General features: G+C 48.5%; 1 protein-coding gene across 14 annotated transcripts in view; it reads left to right on the forward strand.

The window, feature by feature from the left end:
• The first annotated feature begins 2,450 nt into the window (after window positions 1-2,450).
• MICAL2 (microtubule associated monooxygenase, calponin and LIM domain containing 2) overlaps window positions 2,451-23,684 on the forward strand; it is a 203,808-nt gene continuing 182,574 nt past the window's right edge. For 11 of the 14 annotated variants that reach the window (XM_074336000.2, XM_074336004.2, XM_074336003.2 and 8 more), the window contains exon 1: window positions 2,468-2,623. The gene's annotated coding sequence lies outside the window, so the exon portion shown is untranslated. Of the gene's footprint in view, window positions 2,624-3,468; window positions 3,639-23,684 lie in introns of those variants that run through there. The other 3 variants (XM_088791640.1, XM_074336009.2, XM_074336001.2) reach the window with 3 other exon arrangements.

Raw genomic sequence — 23,684 nt, forward strand, 5'->3', positions numbered from 1 at the left:
GGGGCTTAGATATTTCCTCTAAGGTCTATTCTAACATTGCATGATTTTTTCCTTTGAATATCTTCATTTTATAAACTCCCAGACACAGGATAGCCTATGGTTACTGCTTTGTTCAGAAGAGGGGGAGTTGTGACCTCCTGTCCCCATTTCTCTCCACCCCCCAGGGAAATAGCCAGCAAGGGTGCTTGTGTGAGGGGCTCTGACCACTGGCTCAAGAGGCTTACCTCCCTGTCATGTTAGCCCTCAGCAGCTCCCAGCTTACCCTATATCCAAGGAAAATCTCACCCCTCAGCAAGAGTCTTTTTTACCTAAGTCCCTGAGTTAGAAAGCGTGGGAGTAGGAGGGGGAGAGGAGGCAGGGGTCCTAGGAACACACTGGAAAGCTTTAGTTTTTGAACTCCTAGAACTTCTGTACTGAGCAATGCTATCTCTGTAAAACTTAGTTGGCCTACAGTGTTCCTGAAGTAGTGTTAAATTTGTTTAACTTGGAGAACATTGCGCTATAGATAAGTTGATGGGAATCATAAAAAATAAAAGTAATCAAGAACACAGCTCCCATAGTACCATGTACTTCTGATTATTTATCAGCTGTATTGTGAGTTACGTGAATGCAGGAACCACATCCACCTCACAATAGCATTTGTGCAATAAATGAGTGACCTGTCTCCATCTCCATTGCCAACATGGGTGTTTCAGGCCTAGACCAGAAGCAAGAGGCATTGTGTCCGGTGAGGCCTTGTGCTGGCGGCAGAGGTAATGCTGGTTGCTGAAGCTCCTCTCTGTCTCAGCTTTTCTGTTTCACTGTACATAAGGCAGGGCCATGCTGCTCTCATCTTCTGTCTCTGACAGTGCCCACTCCTGATTGCAACAGAATGTTTGGGCAGGTCAGGCCCCAGAGCAGGTCCTTCAGAAATAGATCTGGCCTGTCCAGCACTCTAGAGGTATGGGCAGGGCTGTAGAGGTCCTAGTGCACAGTGGTTAGACAAGCAGGTTCTAGAATCAGATGGCTCTGGGCTCACATCCAGACTTGAACACTTATTAACCATGTGACCTTGACAAGTTGCTTTACCTCACTGAGTCTCAGTTTCCATATCTGTAAAAGGGACGATAATAGGAACACATACCTTGTAGAGCCATTGCCAGGATTAAAGGAGATAATGTGCATAGACAACACTCCATCCACTGGCATCACAGGCAGAGTTCCATCAGAGTTGAGAGCTGCCCTCTGCAAGTCACTGCTGACTGAGTCTTGCAAACTGAGCAGGGACAGCTTTTACTGAAAGTTCATCTAAATGAAGTTGATCGAACTCCAAAGATGCTAAGAGAGCTTCCAGGTAGGACAATCCCTGGGAAAAGCCAAAAGTCCTGGAGCAGTATCACGTGGTAAGGAGTAGAGAAAAAAACACAAGCCCCACGTTTGATGGGGGCAAACTGCTTTGTTTGTACTTACTTGGCAAGGGAACATAGTCTTTCCAGGGAAAAGGTGGTCTGGTGCAGTGGAAATTCCAGCAGCCTGGAGCCACAATGCTATTTTCTCACTGCCCAAGCCTGCCTGTTCCCCTCCCCTGGCTCAGCTCAGTTCCAAGAACATTTATTGATGCCTACATTGGGCCAAGCCCATGATGGGCCCTGGGTGCCCCGAGTGAGCAAGACATGACTCCTGCCCATGGGATCCTTGTCTCATGATCACTGCAAGGTGTTTGCAGCATTTACAGTTTGCAAAGCTGCTTCACACCCCTCACTAGGGCCCACACCATTCATGCTGTGTTTTCTGTGATTGGTGCTCCTGGAGCTGTGGGCGATGGGCAACTCAGGAAGGGGCAGAGCAGAGATTAAGGCAGCCAGCCATTTGACAGCCTGGAGAAGAGGGTTCTTAGGTAACATAGGTGGTCTGCACCACTCCTCCTCTTCCCACCAGCTTTATTCTAAGTAAAGGCAGTCCAAGTGAGGGGAAGAGCCTATCAGCTGGCAGGGGGTTCGCTGAAGCCCAGGGTGGTCAAGATGCAAAGCAAGGAGGGAGGTCCACAGCCGGTACTGAAAGTGCTATGCTGCTTTCCCAAGTCCACAAGGGGACGACGAGGCTTGCTTTCCAGTTGCCTAGGCCGGGGAGGAGCATGAGGCCCAGCCCTTGCCTCTCCCTTGACACTAGAATACCAGCACCTGGGTTTTCATCTCGCAGCATCACCACGCCCCGCCCCTATCAGCCCTCCACTGGTCTCAGACGTGTGCTGGTCAAGGTGGGAGCGCCAGGCCCCTCCCTGAGCTGGTGGTCCAGCTGCAGCCCACGTGCGCCCGCAGCAGCCGCGGTGACAGCTGGCCCCCAGGGGCGGGGCGGGCCGGGAGCGGGTGGGCTCCGCGCCGCGTTGCCATTGGTTGCAGCCCTTGGGCCAGGGGCGGAGTCGCGTCCCGGCTGCTCTGTCATTGGCCGCGCTGCCGATGGGGGCGACTCCCAGCCCCACGGGCCGCGCAGCGCAGAACTGCGGGAGCTCGCAGGGCTAAGCCTGCTTGGGGCCGCCTTGCTCGCTCCCAGCTCCGCAGGCGGCCTGCGGTTCCCGATCTCTGCGCCCGCCGTCCGAGGCAAAGGCAGGAACTAGCCCGAGGCACAGTGGCCAGCGCGGCTCTCGGTAAGGCAGGGACCGCGCAGGGCTTCGGGGAGGGCGGGCGGGCAGGCGCGAGTGGGAGTCGTGCCAGTAGAGACTGGACTCCAAACTCTGGCCCGTGCCCGGGAGGGTCAGGTGCGGCCGCAGCATCTCCCGCCTCAAATTCACCCGGCTCGGCGCGGGGCGAGCAGGTGGCGCTGCGGGGATCGGTCTCTGAACGGATTCGAATACAATGAAAGCCTTCCATCCGCACCCTGAACTACCTCTTACTCTGCCCCTCAACAGCCAAACGCGGCAATTCTAAGCCCAGAAAATCGCCAAACGTCAACATGGAGTGGGCGCGATGCGCCAGCAGTACCGCCTGCCACCAGGGAGGAAGATCATCCCCAAACTTTGCTTCCCACGATTTGGGCTCCGCGCCTTTCACGTTCTTTCCTCACATTTCACTGGCCCCCTCCCTCTCCCTCCCTCCTTAACAACAGGAAGTTAAGTTGGGCCAAATGTCAGTGGCCTGGCTGCCTGCTGGTTGGGACCGGGTCTGGGGCCGGGGGCCGTGGCGGTGGCCAGAGCGGCCGCGGCGCTGTCCTGTCGGCGCCGCGCGCCCCACAGCTACCCTAGCTCACCCCAGGCCCAGGGGCACCCCTGCCGGGGCGTCCGCGGCGCCCACCTTGCAGGTGCCCTACTGGCCCTGGGGAGAAGTGGGGTCTTGTCCGCAGCCTCTGCCACCACTGATCTGGAGCAGGTGGGGTTAACTTTATCCTAGGCCAGCAGAGCTGGGAATGGCCTTTGCTGGATGGCGAAGAGGCGTGTTGAAACCAGAGTAAACGTGTGTCTCCTTCCACATTGTTTATTCTGAAGCCTGGGTTCTTAAAGCCAAAGAGCTTTTATTTGGAGGCGCATCAGGCCCTGCGGGGGAGGAGGGGCATTCAGTAGCCTGCAGACCCTCTTGCAGTCGTCAGTCTTGCCTGCTCAACTACAATCTTCAGTGGTTTAGGTGAAGGTGAAGTCACTAACCCGACCCTTCTGACACAGTCCCAAGGTAAGAAAGCCAGTGGCAGGTGGGCCCTCTGACTTTTGCATGCCTGGGTGCCCTGGCACCTGTGCCAGCTGTGTTCCTGTCCCCTTCCCAGGGCAAATGGACCAACAAGTGGGCCTCAAGTCTCCAGGGTAGCGCACCGGATGCTCTGGAGACTCTAATGGCAGTAAGAACTCGCCTTTAGGCAGACAGAAGACAGATTTATTAAGTGCCTACTGGGGGAACTGGTCCTCCCCTGTGGCACTTTCTAGCCGATTTCATGGTTACTCTCCAAAAACGCAGTTTTGCCCTCCCGATTTTAGAGATGGGGAAACAGACTAAGGTAGGGTGATTGCCCACAGTCACACAGAAGGTGGCTGAGCCAGGGTTTAAGCCCGCCTTAGCTCTGCTGGAGCTCAGTCCAGTGCTCTGCCCAGTGTCCCGTGGCTGTGGAACGTGGGGTGCTGTGCTGCAGGATCATGGCCCTACCGTGTGCTGACTGGAGGCTCCAGGTCTCTGAAAAGATTCTGTCCAAAGAGTCGGGGGACGCTTCTTTGGTAAAGCGCTTGAACCTGACCCATGTTATCCTAGGTTGTTTAACCTCAGATCCCTTGTCCAGCGGTCCTCCAGTCAAGGGTGATGGCTGGTGTTGGCCACGCTAGGATAGGAAGGAATTGACTGTTTGGGTGCTATTTTGAGGGGAAGCGTGCCTCTGCCATGGACTTGGTCTCACCTCTGACAGTTGATTTCTGGGATGGTCGTGGAGTACTGTGTTAGCTGAAATAAGCTCTACCTTAGAAGTTATTTTTTGGGGGGCGGGGGCGGGTAGTAGGTGTTGGAGTATACCATTTATAGTTACAAGGTGACTGAGAGTTACAATTGGAGTAAAAAATTACAATACAATTTTTATACCTTCATAAAAAAATGACATCACTTTTATCCCTACCTCCTTCCTTCTTCAGGCCCTGGGCTCTGGCTTTCTGCTCATCCCCTTCTTCTAAAAAAAGAATCACGATTAGCTTAATACTAACCAGTTACATGTATTTTTATTAATTTATTTGTTTATTTGTTAATTTATATCTTTAGGGAGGGGCCTGAGACTCTGTGTGTGTGTGTGTGTGTGTGTGTGTGTGTGTGTGTGTGTGAAGGGTAGCAAGCTTGTAAAAAGCTTTTTTTTATTTATTTATTTTTCAATTACAGTTAACATACAATATTACATTAGTTCAGGTGTACAACATAGTGATTAGACATTTATATGCTTTACAAAGTGATCACCTAATAAGCCTAGCGCCTATCTGAAACCATATACATACTAGCCAGACAATCAGCTCTACTGCATCTTTTGGAGCAAAAATTAATATAAGACCCGGTCTTATATTATATTATGTAACACCGGGTCTTATGCTAATTTTTGCTCCAAAAGACACATTAGAGCTGACTGCCTGGCTAGGTCTTATTTTTGGGTAGTTATTATAATATTGTTGACGATATACCCTATGCTGTACTTTACATTCCTGTGACTATTTTAATAACCCAACCAGTTACGCTCTAGCATGAATCAGCTCAAGGACTAAGGCTGGTTGTAACTGTGGGCATTGGAGGCCCATTCCCTGGAGCTGCAAGGAGCAGACGAACAGCTGGGTGATCCCTCTCTGCCTAGGTTTGGGGTGTGTCTCTGTTCTCTCCACTCATGTCTACACCCCCATCTGGGTGTGTGTCCCAGTCATGGGCCTGCCCCTTTCACTGCCTACTAATGAAGGCTAGAAGTCCTGCCTTCTTAGTGGTGAGCCCTGACTCTGGAGGAAGGGGTGGGGTATGCGTATAAGAAGATTTGGACTGCATGTTGCTAATCTTTGAAGTCCTCCCAGGGCTAAGGGTCTCTGGTATTTAATGAGCCAGGAAATGGAATACTGTTCATTATGCTGGGTCTTTCTATTCTTTATATTATTTGATCCCCACATTAGCCCTCTGAAGAAGTAGGTGGGGTCGTTCCCATTTTACAGTTGAGAAAACTGAGACTCAGGTTAAAACTTGCCCCTATCACACAGCTAGTGAGTAACCAACCTAGGATTCTGGCCTTGTCTGCTTGAGAGAGGTCTGTGTGGTGAATTAAACACTAAGGGAAGGAGAAAAACTTTGTGGCCATCCTCTGAACTCTGGGGGTTTGGTATGTGCAGCTCCCCTGCTGTGCTTACTATTCCCTACCTTATATTGTACAGTAAGTCCTCACTTAATGTCATCATTAGGTTCTGTGACTTTAAGTGAAACAATGTATAGTGAAACCACTTTATCATAGGCTAATTGATTTAAGCAAGGGTTAAGTTCCTTTGGCATCTCATCAACGTTATAACGCAATGAGGTAGAAAGAAATGTTTTTCAGGGACCTGCTGCAAGTATTTGTGAATATGTGTTCCCATTCCACTATGAAATGTCATTTAAAACTCGTGAACTTGGCAGATTTATTTTCTGGTTCTCACAAATTCTCTTTGCTCTGTATTCCCTTAGACTTAATGCCAGTCTTCATTAGGATATCCACCATGATGTATTGCAGTCCTCTATTTAAAAATATCATCATTTTCAAACATAAAAATAGAGAGAATAATATAACGAGCCCCATATATTCATTATCCACCTTCAATAGTCATCAAGATTATGTCAGACTGGTTTCATATCCTCTCTCTCTCTCTCTCTCTCTCTCTCTCTCTCTCTCTCTCTCTCTCTCCCTATTTCTTTCCTTGTGTTCTTCCTGAAATATTTTACAGCAAATCTCTGATATGTCATTTTGCCCCTATATAATATATAGGTGTGTGTGTGTGTGTGTGTGTGTGTGTGTATGCATGTATTTTAGAAAGGACAGTCTCTTTCATACCACACTGCCATTATTGCATATAACAGAATTAACAGTAATTTTGGGGGTCTCATCTGTCTATATTCAGGTTCCCTTGATCGAATCAGGATGTAGACAAAGTCTGTATGCTGCATTTGGTCATTAGTGCCTTTAAGCCTATTTTAAGCTAGAGCAGTGTCTCCCTTTTTAGCCAACCGTTACTCTTCCATTTTACGTGCCCATCTCCTCCGTTGGACAGCAAACCCCTGGAGAGTGGAGCTGGCTTCTGTGCCATGCTGGATCCCCAGCGCTGGGTCTGTGCTGGGGCTGACACCCACTGAACATCTGTCCAGTTGTGTCCTAGCCACTCAGGAAATGCATTTTGAATGAATGAACCCTGTCGTGTCTCTGTATGACTGCCCGTGCCTGTGTTTAGATAAGTGGTTTTTAAAAAAAGATGACTTGCTCGTGTGTGGATGTTTTCTCAGCAAACGTCAGTCTGTAAACATCCTGAAATAATAAAAGAACTATTTGCTGTGTTACTTGAGCCGCTCTGGTTTGTGGTGGGGAGCCCAGCCAGCCACATTTGTGCCCTGATCAGCAACTGGCCTCCCCAGGTCACATGTGAGACTCACAGGGACTGAGGTCATTTGTGCCGGAGCTTTGAATCCTCACTTACCCAGCCACAGGGATTACCATGTTATGACCCACACACTTGGCATTTGGGCGGCGAGGAGAACACTGTATACCTCTCTCTTTGTCCTCTCTCTGGACAGTACGTCCTCCCTTGTGCCTTCAGGAAACTTCTCTAACCTACCTCACACCTGGGCGCATTGTGGAGCCTTTCTCAACTCATGATGCATCTGCAACTGGCAGGTTGTGACAGAATATGAACAGTTGACCTTTCAGTGTCTTATCTGAATTTGTGGTAAAGATATAATAGTATCACCACAGGCACGTCTGTGGGGTCCTAGCGAAGGAGACCCGAGACTCAGGGGAAAGGAAAAGGTATGCTCCCTCCCTGGATAACGAGCTCCACGCCTGACTCCCTGTTCGTCTCCTCAGGGTGCTGGGCACTCTGATAGACTTCTTCTGACCCCCCTGCCCCCAGCAAGGACCCCTCTCTGCAAACAGCCCTTCACTGAAGGGGTTCTTTTCCCCTCCTCATTCTCCTCCTCGTCATTCTTCTTAACCGTAGATGGTCTTTTCCACTAGGCAGAAATACACCAAAATATTAAGTCTTTCTCTCTGGATGTCAGGCTAGGGTTGATTGTTTTCCTTTATCTTTTACTTCTCAGTATTTCCCCAAAATTTTTATAATAAAAATACTTTATTTTTCTAATGAAAAACCCAAATTTGGGTTTTTTCCTCCTAAAAAAGAGATCTTCCTGTAACTGATTTGGATGGGTAGACAAAATTACACATGCATTTGGTACAGGTATATGTGTGGATAAGGTCACTGAGCCACTGGAATTTTGATATTTACTTATTTTATTGTATGATATTATTTTAGAGAACATACCTGGACTTCCTAAAAGTTCGAAAACAAGGAAAGCTGGGGCTGAGGAGATGGCAAGCTATGAAAACCCATGTAGCCCCACCTTCTCTCCCATTCTATTTCCTCCCCTTCCTTCCTGAAAATTTCATTTTGATTTCTTCAGTGTGAAATTGTTCTAATGTTAGGCTTCCAATTTTGATTTTTTCATTTTATTTATTTATTTATTCATTCATTCATTCATTCATTCATTTATTTATTTATTTTTACTCAGGGAAGTTGAGCTATCCGAGAAAGACAGGATGACGTAGTATGTTAAGACAAAGCAGGCAGGGCAAAGCTCCAGGCTCAGATGGCCAGTCTTGTCTTCCTGGGAAAGTGACTAATAGCCAAACATCTCGGTCACCTCACTTTGGGGGGCCCTGACCCCTCCCTCCACCATTTTCTGTTTTCCTCCCTGTATCCTCCCCAGAGGTAGAAAACATGGCTAGTCTGGTCTGTGCTGATAAGCCTCCTCCGTTCTAATCATCTGGTCTCAGAAACTCAGAGCTGGCAGGGATAGAAGGGGACATGGGCTCTCTGGTCGCAAACAGACCTTTGATGCAGGATCATGTCACCATGGAGTCTGATTTTTAAGAAGCTTCCTTTCTTTATCAGCTGTTGAGGAAGCGCCCATCCCTGTGCCCCCAAAGAAGAGCCTTTTGTAAATACCAGGCATGGTAGCGTTTCTTACATGCAATTGCTTTGTCCCCATCTACGCATCTAAATAGCATGATCATCACAGGAAAACCTGTCCTGTCTCCGTGGCGGATGGCAGGGAGTGCTGTGTGTGGATGGATGGTGCTGACGCTCTTGGGATTGGGATTTTTAGTGTGTGTTTTTTATTTGTACTAGTATTTCTCTTCCCTGAAAGTCGGTGTAATTTCCCATCCTCAATCCCCTCCTCCCAGTTGCCGCCCAGATACCTTGTAGCACTTGTATTTCCTTCCAAGGTTTGGTCAGATTTCTCTTTGGGAAATCTGGAAATAAAGGCAGGCCCAAGAACAGTGACTTATTTCCTCCTGGTTTGAGGCTCAGGTTCTTCTCCTTCCTGGGCAGTGGGGGATGTCCAGTACAGATACCCTTTCTGCTGGCAGCAAGAGGAGGGGGCAGCAAGGAGTTGGGGGGCAACAAGGAGTTGGGTGGCAGCCCCTGGTCCCTGAGCTGCCGCAACAGCAGGTTTATGGGACATTTGCAGGCCCAAGCTCCTGACACACCGAGTCCAGAAGCTCGGCCGTCAGAGATGGGAGTGGGAGTCTAGGGACATCCCGTTCTGGCCTGGCCACTGTAGTATCAATGTGTTAAGATGTGGAAACTATGTCTTTGCTCTCACGACTCTGAATGTCTGGCCTTGGCTACTTATCTAAATACTGACTGTGTTGGTATAGACTTGCAGGCTCTCAGGGTTTAACTTGTGTCCGGGGTCAGGAGGATGAGATGTACGGAAGAAGTGCCTGGAAAAGCGTCACTTGGACTTTTGGTCACTAAGGAGAACTGCTCCCTGGAGCACATTGTGTCTAGAGTTTGCTGGGGCCCTGGCAGAGCTGCTGACCCTTCTGTTGGACAGCTGTTCATCCCAGGGAAGCAGAAGGTGGGGGGCCATGGCTGCTGTAAAGTCAGGGTGCTGACACTCCATATATCCGGACAGCTGGGCTTTTCACAACTTGATGCAAACAAAGGTAATAAGAGTCAGGAGCTCCCTGCTGGGAGGAGGGAGGAGTCTGAGAGCTGGATGAAAGGGAAAAGAATAGATGATTAAGCAGAGGGTCAGGAAGGCCTCTTTCTAGATTCTCAGGGAGAGGATTCAGTCAATCTCTCTCCTTAGGGAATGTCCTTTGAGGCTCCTGAAACCAGATATGGCCTTGGGGACTCTGAGGTCCATGCTGGGAGAGCTTCTCAGCCCTTTGCCTGGAGTTGTGGCACATTTCTGTTGTGAAAGAAGGAGGGGGCTCCGGCTAAAGTCTCAGGTTTCTTCTGGATTCCAGGCTTGGTATAACCAGGGGACCCAAAAGTTCCTGCTTGGTCCAGGTTTCCACCTCCAGCTTGGGTGTGTCTGTTATCTTGTATCTGACATTTTGGGCTCTCTTAAAAATGACTCACCCACCCACACACATATATAGATACAGGGTACTCACCCCCACATACTTACATAAATGCATGGTACGCACAGATGCGTGGTACGCACCCCGTACACGTGCACAGATGCGTGGTACGCACCCCGGCACACGCGCACAGATGCGTGGTACGCACCCCGGCACACGCGCACAGATGCGTGGTATGCTCCCCCGCACACGCGCACAGATGCGTGGTACGCGCCCCTGCACACGCGCACAGATGCGTGGTACGCGCCCCGGCACACGCGCACAGATGCGTGGTATGCTCCCCCGCACACGCGCACAGATGCGTGGTACGCGCCCCGGCACACGCGCACAGATGTGTGGTATGCACCCACACACATAAATGGAAGCGTGGTAAAATAGTCAGTGCAAAGGGAATTGAATGAAAAGGAAGCCTTCCTTCCCCTGTCCTTCATCTCTGGGTTCTCTTCCTCAGGAGCACCTGCTGTCCCAGTCTCCTGTGGATCCGTAGGCATAACTTTGTGCCCGTTTCTCCCTTTGCTCCTCCTCAGGCCTCCTGGGTAGCAACCAGCATGTGACGTGGCACAGCCTACAGGGCTGCCAAGACTCGGCAGTTATTTGAATTAGCCAAAGCTCAACTATTGCCCCTCCACCCTACTTTGCTACCTCTCCCCTTTAGGAATCTCGTTGTGTTAGATTTGTGGGTGTAGAGAGTCTGGGCACTGAGAATAAACCTCAGAGGCATGTTCTACGTGCAGATGATAGAGGCACAAACACACAAACAAACAAACAGACATTGCACTAAGACAGACCTGGGTTCGAATCCTAGCTATGTGGCCTTAGCAAGTCCATGATCTCTAGTATTTTAGTCTGTAAAAGGGAAGTATTTATACCTCTCTCCAATGATTGATGTAGAGATGAAATTAAAATGTTTGCGAAGGGCACAGCGTAGGTTGGCTCTCCAAAATGTCATGTTTTTTCTACTTCGAAGGAGTGACCCATTTACAGGATGAATGACATTGGCATGGTACCCTCTGGATGGCTTCCTGGAAATCCTCTCAGTGGGTCCCTGAGCTTTTATTTCCTTGCAGAAGGCAGCCCGTTCTCCATTTTCTACCACTGCCTTCCCCTATGTCCTCCTGCTTATGGAGAGCCTCGTCTCCCAATCTCCCCAGCCTCTCAGCGTCACCTCCTTCTCTGTCCCTTTGCCCCCACCCTTCCACCATTGTTGAGCGGGAAGCTGCTGGCGGCTTGGAGAGGACTCTGGGCTGTTTCTGGCGGCTCTCTGAGGTCCTTATGTTGTCATCTCTTCAGAAGCTCCTAGCAGATGTCTGTTTATTGCTGAAACTTCATCTTTATCTTCAGCATGAGAGAAGAGAGAGGCTATTTTTGAAGATCTTTAATTGGCATGGCTGCACAATACAGTCTACGTAGCTTCCAAGTTTCATTCTTCACCGCTCCCACTATACCCATTTTGAAACCCTTCAGATCCAGACAGAGAGACCTTATATGTCCTGATTTTAGGGTAGCATTTAAATTTGGCAGGCAGTTGTAATCTCTTAAAAAGGTAGGTCAGAGACGCAAAGGCAACAAGCTGACTGTCTTTTTCTGGGCTGAGACAGATGGTGTGAATGAGAGTAGCATTTCTGTGTCCACAGAAACCAACACCTTCCCCCTTCCTTCCACCTGTGGTGGGAGAGACCCATTCTACCTGCTGATTGGCTGGGAGATCTTCAGTGGTTTCTTTCCCTTTGAACTCAGGTGGGGCTCAAGGTGAAGAGGGAGTGGAACTAGTAGTACAGTTGGAAATGATACTGACTTCCTGGGAGGGAGAAAGAGGTGGGGGCCATGAGTCACAGAATCCTGGGATGTCAGATGGGAAGGGCCCTCTGGTATCCAGTTCTCACTCTTGCCACCTTGTTTTACCTATGGGGAAGCTTAGGCTCACGGGGTTCTTGATACTGAGCAGAGGCCTGGGGGTGCAGTTCCTTGCTCAAGGTCACCCAGCCAGGTTTCAGTCAAGTCTATTATTCTCCATCCCGGTTGTGATCCTGTGGTCAGTCTCCGGCAGACCTGCTTACAGCTGGCCTTCCCTTTTGAAGGACAGAGCCTCACCCACTCCCCACCCCCTTTCTAACCACTTTCCCATTCTTTGAATTTAGGATGTATGTGTTTGTAGCACTGGTTTACACGACCATGTGATACAAGATCTTTCCTCACCAAAAATACCTCCCCCAGAGCCTTTGGGGCCTATAATTCCCACCTTTGTTTTCAGTCCCTGTCTCCAGAGAACGCCTTCATGCAAAAAAAAAAAAAAGAATATATATATATACACACACATATATATGTGTGTATATATGTATATATATGTATATGTATATATGTATATATACACACATATATGTATATATACATATATATGTATATATACACAAATATATATGTATAAACACATATATATGTATACACATATATATGTGTGTGTGTATATATATATATATATATATATATATATTTTTTTTTTTTTTTTTAACTGGGAAGGACAAAAGAGATTAGTTTATCTCTGATTAGCTGTCAGCTCAGAGCTGAACCTTGAGAGAATGGGGGATGAGTCATCTGGGAATAGGTGGAGGAAGGAATCAGAAAGGGGTGTAATAGGGTGCTGGCAGGGCAAGCAAGTACCCCTGGCCAAGGCTGCTGAGCTCACAGCAGGGGCAGCTGCCGTGCTGGGGGTGCCGTGAGGAATGACAGGAGCACAGAGCTCATCTAACTCATGGAGGGAGGTGCAGCAGATAAGCTCACTGATGCTTGCACATCAAGACAGAGCACAGAATGTGCTTTGGAGAGTCACACAGTATGTGGGAACTGGGGCAGATTTCCTGGAGAAGGTGGCACTTGGTCATTGAGATGGGCCTTGGAAGATAGGAGGGATTTCCATAGGCAGAGATAGGCAGAGGGATAGCACAAAGAGATGTGGAAAAGTGAGGGTACATTCAGGGTGCCACATGGTGGAAATGTGGGGGCTGTTTAGGGAAACTGTGGAAGTTAAGGCTGGAATAAGGCTAGCCCTGAATGCTGGGGGTGGGGCCTGACCCTCACCAAGCAGACAGTGGGAAGCCATTGGAGAGGAGTGGTCAGAGCTATCCTTCAGGCAGATCAACTTGTGGGGGAGTCAGGCGGCCTGCACTGCCCTCCATAAATTGGACGTGTACACTGACCAGACAGCAGCTGTTATCTGGACCAAGGAGTGTGTGGGGAGTAGGGAATGGTGGGGGGTGGGGCAGGAGGGGTCAGTTAAGGCTGGACCCAGATAAGGCCTGGTCTGTGTCCGGGTTTGGCCGCAGCCTTCTGTGTGAAGAGAGTCAGTGTGGGAGGTCCCGTCTTTCAGTTTAGAAGGAGAACAGCCCATTTTAGAACTCCTCAGTTAGGGTCTTAGAAAATGGGACATCTGTCACTTTCTGTGCCACCACGTGTGCCTGCTCTGAGCTTCGGCGGCTCTGTCCTTTTTAGAAAATGGTGACTGCCTCACATTGCACCACCTCACTATAAGCTAAGGCCTCTGTCCCGCTCATTCTCCTTCCTCAAGGTTAGTTTGAGAGGAATGAACCCCTGGGAGGGGCGGTGCCTATGGAGCAGGAGTTGCCTGTGTGTGGATGAGGCAGCAAAGCTGGGATGGGACAGGAACGCAGGTGATCCCCTCCTCCTTTGTTAGAATCCGTTATGTAAGCATCAGAACTGCTCTCGCCAAGTATTGTGGCCATGATCTGAAATGATGGCTTCTCCCTTCCGTGGTCTCCTAAGCACCTGAATACCCGCTGCAGGTGTGTCCTGCCCTGGGTCTCTGGTGCACACTTAGAGTTTACTTCCCAGTAAAGGAGGAGGCTTGAGCATGCTGGTGGACTGGGGCCGGACTTGATGTCACCTGACAGCTGGAACACATTTGTGGGTTGGCTGTTTCTCAGCTTTTCCCCCAGCCCCGTGGACATCCTGGTCATGAGGAGGGGCCAAAAGCTGAGCTCAGCTTCCGCCGGCTCCAGTATTAACCTAGCAGGTGGGAGACATGGCAACCTGGTGTGCTTGCAGCTTTGACATTTGAGCAGGGCCGCTGGCACCTGTTCTCTGCCATAAATGATGTCTCAGAAAAACCCTTGCTTTCTGTGATGGAATAAATTGCTCCTGCAAACGGCAAACGGCAAACGGCATGAGTTTAGTGCCCGTGAAGCTATTGATGGGGGTGGGGGCTACTGAAATGGCTTTCGTCTCTGTTCTCCTAGCATCAGTTCTACCAATATGAGACCAAGTTGGTTCATTGATTGATTGATCAATTGATCACTCAAGTCATTCATTCTGCCAACCAAAACTTCCAGAGTTTCCTCTATTTGTCACAGATGGATCGCGGTTTTCAGAGTCGCTATGAAAGCTTGGGCAAGCCACTTAACTTTCTCTAAGCTTCAAGTTTCTCTTCTGTGAGATGGGTGTGATAATTCTTATCTCACAGGGTGGCTGTGAGGATTAAATGGGGCAATGTGCACAGGGGCTCGGCACACAGGTAGGTGGCCTCCTCCCCTCTGACCCTTTCCCGAACTGGCCCACAAAAGGCTTAGAGCACAGATGTGGGCAGTGCTCCTCTCTGCCGCAGGCCTCCCAGTTAGTCCTGTTCCCTAAGTGTCTTTTACCCTTAACTGGTGACTTTTTAAGAAAATGGTTCAGTCAAAGCACCTACGTGTGCAACAAAGAAAGTGTGATGCCTTCCTCTGCACGGTGAGGTCTTCGAATCAGACCTCAGAACCGCAAGGCTGTTCCAGCCTGGGCAGATTGGAGGTGACTCGTTCCTTCTTTGGACAGCTCCTCTTGTCACCTCCCTGATGGCTTCCCATAGCTTCTGGCATTTGTTCCCAGTTCTTCCTCCTTAATGTCATAGAGAATGGGGGTCTCATCTCTCTTCCACAGGACAGCTCTTCACATACTATTTTTAAAAATTAAATCTATGATACCATCAATTAGAAGATGTGCCATTATTTTATTGGTAAGAAAGAAAAAGTGCCTCCAATTAAACTGTGGAACCATGTCTTGTTATCACTTGAAAGTTTTATTTTATATTTACTGAAATAATTATTTTAGAATTTAGACCTACATTTTCATTCCATATCACTCTTGCATGCACATAAAAAGGAAAACGAATTGGTTATGGCATTTCTAAAGTTTTTCACTTGCAGAATCCAAGTCCTTGTTCTGAATCACTTTTTGACTCAGAGTCATCAATGTGGTTTTTTGGCACGTTCTTATATTCTGGTAAAGTGGTGATGTATTTCTTAATCTCTCTTGTCTCTGGAATTTTTTTTTTCTAGTTGCTGATACCCATTATTTAAGTTTTGATGATGTTTCTTTCTTGATTTTATCAGAAGGTGCCAATGGGGTGTTTTTAGTCAAGACCCAGGATTCACATTCTTTCCTCAAATGGTCCTTAGATGTTTCGTCTCCTGAAATATTGGGGGTGACTGTTGTCCAGATATGCCACAAGAATAACAGTCAAATTTCCATGTGACAATGGAAATGAGGCAATGACAACTATGCTACAGCTGCATCCTGGCCTAGAGACATTGTTAGATGATAGGGAATTGTAAGGTACATTCTGCCTTCAGACATTTCATAATTGAAAACAAAAGTTACATCTTCTAATTAGTGAAATATGATATTTAAAAACAGCCCTTTTGTTCTCTCCTGAGTCTTCTTCCAGATTAACCACCCATGATGTAGGATCAGATCTTTTTACCTGCCCTGTGGTTCTTCTCTGAACAAAATCCGATATTCTAATACAGCAAGGGCAATGCCCAGACCATATATGGTATTTGAGGTGTGTTGTGACCACAGCAGAGGAAGGGAGCTATCACCTCCCTAGTTCAGTTCCTTCTACTCCTCTTAATGCAGCCCAAGATTGCATCAGCTTTTCTGGCAGCTATATCACACCGTTGACTCACTGACATTATTATTGCTGACCAGATTTGTTTAACATGTGGTGTTGGTAAGCTGCTTCGCCTGTGTCCTAGGACGTATGTGGCTTTAGAATTTAAATGGAGAGCGTCTGTTCTGTTCCCGTCTGATTCAGAACAACCATTCCTGTTAAATTTCTATTTGTTCAATTCCGTGCAACGCTGTTCCGTTGAGCTCTTTCAGGATCCTATTCAAGCGTGCCTTCCATAGCATCACTCAAGTCACTGACAAAATGCTCATCACGAGGGAGCCCCCGACATGCTCTTTAATTGGCTCACTTTGGGAATGGTAGTCCAAGCTGCCCCTTGCCTAAGTCTTTGCCCTTTTGCTTTTCTGACCTGTGACCAGTTGCCTTCTTGAATCTAGATATGCCAAGTCTATTGCAATTCTCCATCAACCGTCAGGTATCCTATCACAGAAAGAAGTGAGGTCTTGACATCACGTGTTCTCAGTTCCCAGAGGTCTCCATGACTACTTTCAGGTATTCCCTAGCCACCCCACAGTGATGCAACAGGCAGTTCAGTGGCCTCATCTGCAAGAATTTCCAATGTTCTGGGCCAGGGGACTTGAAGTCATTGAAAGTATCTAAATATCCTTTTGGAAAAACCAAGCTCTTCTCCCATCTCAGCTTTCTGTCTTGTCTCCACATTTGATCTTTACTTGTCAGTAACTCTTTTTGACAGTGGCTATGATGTACCCTGTGTGGGAGCCAAGGTCCAATGTCTCGGGACCCTTTATGCCTCTGGACCTCTTGGCGCAATATGACCACCCACTATTAAACCTGCCTGCCCCCTGGGACATGTTGTGCAATCTCAGCTGGTCCCAGGCTTGCCTCCTCTGGCTGACACTCTGGGACGGGCCCTGTATCACTGTCTCAGGGTCTTCTGTGGTTATGCCTCCTTCTCCTCGTGATGGCGCTGCACTTTTTAACAAGGCTTTCCTGTGCAACCACATGGCTCCTATTCTGTACCACTTACAGAGCAGTTACAGTGAGCCAAGACTGGGGTCAGGGCTTTGTAAATATTAACTCATTTAATTCTCGTGCCAACCCCATGAGGTCGATATTGTCATTCTCCCCACTTACCAGTGAGGAAATTAAGGCACAGAGGGGTTAGTTGACTTACTCCAAATTTCATAGCTGGGAAGGGGTCGAGGGGGAATTAGAATCTAATCAGTTTGCTCCTGCGTCCAGCTTTCAACAATTATGGTGAACTGCCCACTTCCTAAAAGGCCCCCTCTTCCCTCCTTCTCTGCCTCTTCCTTCTGCCTCTCCCTCCCATCCCCCTACTCCTCCCTCCTCCCCACCCCTCCTCCCAATTACAAAGCTAGAATTGCATTTCAGAGAGTCTGAATCATTTACTTCCTCAAACTCAGCCCTTCTCTTCTCCCACCCATTTGAAGTCTGTTTTCTTAGAGTCTCAGGCACCAACTTCCCCCTCTTGGTCTCACGTTTCAGAGGAAACGATTGCTTTTCCTCTATAGTCCCTGTGTCCTTCTGGTCACTACCCACTTGAGCATTGCCATGGGAATTAGGCTAGTTGTCCTGTTTCTATGGATGCTTCCTCTCTCTTCTGGAAGATGAAACGCTCAGCGAGGCCAGTCAGAGCTTTTAGTCAGTGGGGCAGCCACAACTGTCAGGGTGGGTGATTCTCCACCTGCCCCAACCACCAGAGCCCTTCTCTGGTTGGCCTGGAGCCTGGGTCAGCAGCGGATCAGTGGTGTCCATGGTGACTCGGTTCTCCTTACACTAGTGGTCTCCAGAACATTCCCTTCCTTTGTTTCATGGGCTTGTCACACAGATGCACTTGTTTTTAGTTATGAAGAGATGCTCTATTCACCTTGCCCTACTCCAAGTCCATTCCTTTAGAAGATGAGAGTGGGCCCAGAGAAATGTGTACAGTCTGCTACCAGTTATATAAAGAAGAGAATCTATATTTATTTGTATTTGCATTGCATATATAGTGCATGTGTATGTATACAGAGACAGGTACAAGCAACTAACAATAATGATTGTCTGTCTTAGAGTGGGGACAGACTGGGGAGACAGGGCCAGGAGTAGGAAGGACACATTTCCTGTGACCTTCTGTGCTTTTTTTATTTTTAAAGCTAGTGACTGTATTTCCTATTCGAACATTTTGAAAGCATAGATAATCTGGGCGTCCTGATTGTCACGCTGTGGAGTTTGACTTACCTGGTTGAGTCATTGGTCTGCCTCGTGCTGCCATATTGACCTCAGTTAGTTCCTCAGGTGTGAACTGGGCTAGTCACAGCTTACTTACCTTGCAGTGGGGACACAAGGGGAACCTCCTTTAGAGCTTGCATGGTCCCACACCTGGAGGGTCTTCGGTAAACAAGGACCCGTCCTTCCTATCTGACATCTCCTTGAAGCTCACTAGTAATTGGAGATTTTGACCCTTTGTCGTAATCTCAGTTTACTTTGAGCTGGGCCTCAAGTGCTGGTTTTCTGCTGTGACCCACCTAACACTTATACCATGTTTCCACCTTCTGTTGAACTCCAATATTTGAGGAAATTGAAACTCTCTGAATGTCTGGGTTTGCCTGGAACAACTATGTACTTTCCTTTTTGAGACCTATGGGAGTTTACATAGCATTTCTTTTCCAGTCATACTCGTCTGCCCAGTTCAGGGAGTGCAATTAGAATGGATCTAACACCCTTTGAAAGCACAAGCCCATGGCGGATGGGTTTGTAGATAACCTAAGTCAGGGCAGGCCCTGAAGAAAAAATTCATGGCGTTGGGAAAAGCCAGTCCAGGTTTCTATAATTGAGGAAGTAACCTGATTAGGAAGGTGACTTATTTACCTTGGGCAGTTAATTGAGAAGCATACATTGAACACCTACTGTGTGCCCTAGGCTGTCTGCCAAGGGAGTGACAATATGGTTTAAGGCCCAGCCTCTCCTCCTAAAGTGTTCAAAGGATACTTAGGAAAACAAGACATACGCGTTTTAAAAAATTAAGTAAGAGGAGATTTAAGAGTTTAGCTCAGTTAGAGAAGGCAAGTCACAAGGTAGTTCATGACTAATTTCCATATGACTGGGGGAGACAGCAGTGGGTGCAGGGAGTGTTTTCTAGGGGCTGGACAGGGGGTGGAAAGCTTCCTGGAGGAGGGGGTGGAGGAGGGTGAGACGGAGGCTGCCTTTGCTCTGGATCTTGAAGGGTAGACGAAGTGCAGATGGGTAAGTGGGAGGAAGAAGAGAGCATCTCTAGTGGGTGTCAAATTCGGGAGAAATGGGAAACGGCCCACTTTGAAGGTGGGTAGAAGGAAATGAGGCTGGGCAGATGAGTTTAGAACTGATACAGACAACCTTCAAGATGACAGAGAGAGAAAGAGAGAGAGAGGAAAAAAGTGTGTGTGTGTTGTTTGTGTGTGTGTAAGTTCAGAACACGGAGGATGAGGGCCCAGAGTCTCAGGGGCAACTCTTGTTGTAAATCCTAGGGAGGATGGGAAGGAAGGGCTTTGGCCTCCAGACATTTAATCTGGGCATCTGCTGCTTGTCCTCCACACATGTCCTCAGGAGTAGAGAGGGAGGCCAGAGGCATGAGAACCCTTCATTTTTCTGTTTGGGTATTTTCTGCTTAGGCATTTTAAATGTCTACTCATTTATTTATTCACTATTTATGCGTCCTTACTCTGTGCCAGAACCTGTTCTGGGCGCTGTGGTTACAGCAGGGAAAAAGAAAACCAGGACAAAATCCCTTGCTGTGTGGAGGGAGAGACAGTGAACAAGGTAAAGGTCCGAGGCCAGGTGATGAGAGGTGGGTGAACTGCCACAGGAAGAAAACAGGCTGTGCTGGGTGCAGGTGGAGGGAAGCAGATGGCGGAGGGCTGTCATTTTAAATACGTGGTCAGGAAAGGCCTCAATGACCAGCCTTGTCGCTGGGACTTGTAAGCCAGCAAGTGAGGAGCCCAGGGCCACAGGGAAGGAGGCCAGGCCAAATAGTGGGGATCTTGAATCCCCAGGTGTTCCTCTTGGACCCATAGAGTCTTCAGCTCTAGGCAGCAGGGAGCCTGTGAGTGCTCTTGAGCAGAAGAGTGCCATGTATGGGAAGACGACCCTCGTGGCCGTGCACAGGATGAGCCATAGGGGATAAGACTAAGACCCCAGGAGGAGATGACCAGGGCTTTAAAAACTTCACTAGTTTGATACTTCCCGCCTGTGCATAGGGGGGACAGAGCTAGGGCGCAGGAGCAGAGGGACGGGGTGAGGGTGACAGTGGATCCTGGCAGAAAGGGAATGGTGGCAAGGTTTGGCTGGAGGGGGATTGACAAGCAACACACTGAAGTTCTTAGCATTTGGGGTTTGGGGGTTGGTTACACAGTCACACTGTGACTTTTCTTTCATTATTTTCATATAGTGTAGAGCTTAAGGATGTGAGCCCTGGGTTTGAATCCTGACTAAGTGACCTTGGGCAAGGTACTTAACCTCTCCGTCCTCAAGCTCCGCATTGGTAAAATGGGGACAAAGTTGTCCTTACCTTCCAGGCACATTTTTGAGAAGATGAAATAGGTTACTGAATGCAGAATACTGAGAACAGTGCCTGGCATATATTAAGTGCCTAATAAATATTAGCTTGTTTGACCGTCTCTCTCTCTCTCCGTATATACGTGTGTGTGAGTAAGAGCAACATGCTGGACATATCCTTGCTGTTGTCCCGAAGCTAAGTCAAAGGACTAAAGGATCCTTTAAGGATTAAATGAGGTAATGCATGTAACGGATTTAGCTTAGTGGCGGATGAATGCTAGCGAAAAGTACCACTAGTACCGCTGAATATTATTGTGAAGAAAATGATTTTCCAGTGGAAATCCTTTGTAAAGTCATCCAATTCAACCATTATCTATCAAGCCTATGGTGTGCCAGGTGCTGCACTAGACATATTATCCCCTTTCATCTTTGCAGTGACTGCCTGAGACAAGCACTGTTACCCACATCTCACACAGGAGGAAGCTGAGGCTCAGAGAGGCTCAGATTTGCCCAAGGTCACACAGCCTTGACTAGCAGAGCTGGGATTTGAGAGTATTTCTCCCTCTGATATTGAACTACCTTTTATAATAAGAACAATTAGTCTATGGGTAATCTGTTATGTAAATATACATTGACATATAGGTATGTACATCAATCTCCTTTGATATTTGGTGCCCACATGGAGCCTTGGGAGTTAAAGGCATGGCCAACTTCCAGGACAGACCAGAGGCAGTGTCCGATGGGGGACCCTGGGCCAGTAGTCAGAGCTGCCATGGGCAGGAGAGGCCGTGGGTGAGTCAACTCTGCCCCTCAGTGATTTATCGCTGCAGGCCTTATCAGAGCCTTTTAGTCACACAGAGTCTGTCTGAGACCTGTCTTGGTTGACCCAGCTCCTTGAGTACTAGAGGAGCAGAGCCTGGTGGGTTTAAACCCCAGCTCTACCACTTCCCAGCTATAAGGCCAACATAGGAGTGAATTTCTTTGTACCTCAGTTTTGTTATCTGTGAACCCACTCACAGGGTTTCATGCGAACTAAATGAAATGGCCATGTAAATACTTAGGATTGCCTGGGCCACAGCAAGCACTCATAGTTATTATGCTAATAATTGTTCTGTTATAATATGTTATAAAAGCCTCCGCTGATCTATGAGGCCAGAATGAAATGCCCCATCCTGTCTGTGTGATTCCCTCAGTAACACATTTCGTTTTGCCTTATTGTAGAAATGTGGGTGGAGCTCTACCCTTCACTGGACTGAGTCCTTTAGACCAGGAAATAGGTCTCCATCAGTGCTTTTTAAATACCTGGAGACTTGTGTCTTGTCCTAGAATGTGTGGAAAGAAGTTCGCCAAATGGAATGGATTCCTAGGTCTTCTTTTCCCTTCAAGCCACATAGTCTAACCTGAATTTCTTACCTCCCAGGATTACGAAAAATGTCTGCTATTTCTAAGGGTGTTTACAGTTTGCTAAGCACGTTCATTTTTCACTGAGTATTCACAGTCTTCGTATGTGGTCATTGGTTACTGTCTTCATTTAATAGGTAAGGGGACTGGGGCTCTACAGAGGTAACTGATTTGCCCGTAGACTTGTGGGTGGAAGATGAAGAAATGGGTGTCCTTGTACCCAGCCCAGGAAGCTCCGAATGACCACCCCCCCAAAGCCGTTTCATTGTTGCCCCTTTGCCCGTCTCCTGATGAGGGTTGGGAGGAGACCATGGAACCAACAGAGCTTTATCCAGTTCTGCTTTTATCCTCCTCCCTCCTCCAGGTCCTGTTACTTCCAGAAAAGCACCCGAGGGTGGGCTGGAGGTGAGCCAATGATCAGAGTTGCTTAAATCATCCCCACTCCCATTTTCCCTTCTCCATGGGTCTGAGGTCTGGGCCGAGACTCTGCACTCTGGGCTTGGTGGGGAGTGGAGACAGTGGGGAGGGCAGTGTAGCTTTAAACATTTGGAGCAGTGCCCAGGCACAGCCACACGCTGGGGGAACCTGCAGATGGAGGTGGAGGAGGTTGGGATCCCCTCAGCTTCACCCTGGAGGAGGGACAGACACTAGGGATGGAGTCCAGGGTGCAGGGACTGCTGGGGTGCGGGGAGAGAGGTTGAAGCAGAGACTGTGGGGGTCGGGGCACTTCATCTCCTGAAAGCAAACAGGCAAATGGTCCTTCCAGCTAAGGCGGGACTAAACCACGGGCTCCAGGACAGACTTTAATCCAGATGTATCAAGCTCCTGATTTGTTCCTAAGTGGAAGAATCTTCTGTGTAGTTCAGCTCAACAAGAGGTTATTAAGGAAGTACCTACACCGTCCCAGCAGGTGTGAGGAGTGTGAAGTCCCATGAGGTAGGGACCTGGCTCATGTCCTGAGGCCTCATTTTTGCATCTTTTCCTTCCTGGGAACCTTAATGCCAGGCTGATGGTGGTGATAACTTACGTGCATAGGGCAGCATGAGGATTCCTGGCATCCCAGAGCTTCGGTTGGAATCTGGGCCTGGCAGCTTGGCCCTGCCACACAGGCTGGCTGCTGGCAAAAACCCCTGCTCATTGAGTTGGGTTCTGAGCCTGCTGTGGGGAGAGAGGGGCTGTTGGGCCTTTGTAGTCGTGGTTCTTGATTCTCTCCATGGTGATTATGTGACCAAAGGAGCAGATGCAAGAGCCTCTCGGGGTGTGGGTGGAAAAGATCCCAGGTAGAATGGCCCCCAAGATGGCCCATCCCTCACTAAGGCCAGGCTCCACTTTGTTCCAGTTCCAGCCTGGCCAGTCTCTGCTGCCATGCTCTGCCCATCTGCCTGGGTCATCCCTGCCTCCAGCTCTTTTGTTGTTGTTGTTATTGTTGTTGTTGGTTTTTTTTCAGTCTGCAGTGTCTTCCTTCTCTTTTGCCTTTATCCATCCTCATCCTGCAAAACTGAGATTCAGCACTTCTTGCTTCAGAAAGGCTTCCTAAACCCTCTCAGCCAAAACTCAGCCCCCTTCTCCATATGCCTCCTGGGTGGAGAGCCAGCAGCCCCCAGCTCAGCATTTACATGTTATGTAATGTGTTTGGAGCAACTGCCATACAGCAGGCAGCAGAACACAGATTAGAGCAGTGGAGTCTGACTGGCCTGGGTGTCGTTCCTGGCTCCGGTGCTCACGAGCTGTGTGACTTTGGGTAGGGGCTTTGATT

The sequence above is a fragment of the Rhinolophus sinicus genome, chromosome 14 (genome assembly GCF_057876585.1).
Source record: "Rhinolophus sinicus isolate RSI-liver-muscle chromosome 14, RSI-T2T, whole genome shotgun sequence".
In the NCBI taxonomy this organism is placed as follows: domain Eukaryota; kingdom Metazoa; phylum Chordata; class Mammalia; order Chiroptera; family Rhinolophidae; genus Rhinolophus; species Rhinolophus sinicus.